Here is a 1741-nt window from a genome sequence, read left to right on the forward strand (position 1 = left end):
GGGTGTAATTCAACGATATATTGAAGAAGTTCGGGTTGTGGCTAGACGTTCATCCACCGGGGTGAATGACAGGGCTCGGCGACGGAGTCTCTCTCCCACACCGAATTTGCGCTCCCTTATATAACCACTGTAGGAAATGTCATACGAGGCTGCTGTTTGCTTTTCATTGGGGGCGTTTTTGGTGCACAACTGTGGAGAAAAAAGTTTTGTCTTCTCACATTAGCTCGCCTTCAAACAGATTTGGCTACCCAGAGAATACCTGTCTAAGACCGGTAATCGTGAGTTGCTTAGAGAACTTCCATCACGTGCGCGAACTTCTACACTTGGCTCCATCCTCCACGTTTCCTTCTGGTGCATATCTTCACAATAAATATTTGTGTTAATGGAATAAAAATTTGATATATTATTTAGTTTTAAGTATTTTCTATTATCAGCAACACCCTGTACTGTTATTTCATCGTTGTGCTTACTCCGCAGACTGTTCATATGATAGCATACTTTCAGGCGCGTATTTAGTGCTGCCACTTTGCTGTTATAACGCAACATCAAAGATGTGATTGCCATGTGTCGGCACACACGCACACAAACATACATATATATAGCCACTTGTCATGCTGTTAAGTAAAGACATGTTTCCACACGCTTATGTAAGCTAACAGCGTGATTTCTAGTTGCCAATTTTACAACAACGAACTCTATTAATTATTTTGATAGATTATTGTGACAAAAATGAAATAATATGTAATTTTAAACTATTTCGAAGTAGATATTAACGTAAATACTTTTATCATCCAATAATCGAATTTTATTTTTTATATGCTAAACTATACAAATATATTAGCTGTTTTTTTGTTTCCAACTTTAATAAAAAATCTGCCTGTTTTTCAACCGACTGGAGATGCCGGGGATTGAACCCGGGGCCTTTCACATGCAAAGCGAACGCTCTACCACTGAGCTACATCCCCACTATGTTTACAGTTAGCCAAAAAAGTAACGGCTAACATTCGGCGAATAAATATTTGGATCAAGTATGGACGTGACAATTAGTTGTAATTGTTATATTTGCCTCTTCTATTGATTTAAGTGTTTATACAATATTTCAGCTATGCATTTTTGTTGAAGTTCATATTAGTGTGTAAGCACTAGACTACTTTATATTTAATGTCAGTTTATGATAAGCTGTGAGTTGAATGTGGAACTGTTAGCTCTATCTTGTATGACTTTGGCTATGGATCCAGTTAGCAACACTCAAACAGATTGTTCGTGTGACAAGATCAAGTGTCGCGACTCCATCAAGTTCCATCCAGAAAAATTTAAGTGCAGACTCGCTCGGAGAATATACAAGAATAATATTACTACTTAACATGAGGCAGTTTCTGTCTGCGATCTATAAAATCACGTGGTCAACAATTTTAATCGATGTAAGCTATTTAGTTTTTCCTTTTCTCATTCCCGCTATTGTGGTGTATTAGAGAACAAATAACCTAATATATCAGGTAAATTATCAGGTTTTGTATTTGAGAACAAATAACCCAATGTATCAGGTCGCTTGACAAATCTTGTAGGTTTACTCAAAGTTTAATAGCACAAAAGCATTTCAGAAGAGAACGAGGATACCGTTTTGTGGAAGTTTTTATTCTACTAATAAGCCACTGTTTCAATACCCTGGCTAATCTGACCTTATATATTCGCAAATACCCCATTTTAAAAGCAAAATATGTAGTTTTTAATGAATCTTAGC

General features: G+C 36.6%; 1 non-coding gene across 1 annotated transcript; it reads right to left on the reverse strand.

Moving 5' to 3' along the window:
- Positions 1 to 893: 893 nt before the first annotated feature.
- Trnaa-ugc lies at positions 894 to 965 on the reverse strand. The gene has a single exon. It is a non-coding gene; the product is annotated as a tRNA-Ala (tRNA).
- Between the last annotated feature and the right edge of the window lie 776 nt (positions 966 to 1741).

The sequence above is a fragment of the Bactrocera tryoni genome, chromosome 4 (genome assembly GCF_016617805.1).
Source record: "Bactrocera tryoni isolate S06 chromosome 4, CSIRO_BtryS06_freeze2, whole genome shotgun sequence".
NCBI classification, from domain to species: domain Eukaryota; kingdom Metazoa; phylum Arthropoda; class Insecta; order Diptera; family Tephritidae; genus Bactrocera; species Bactrocera tryoni.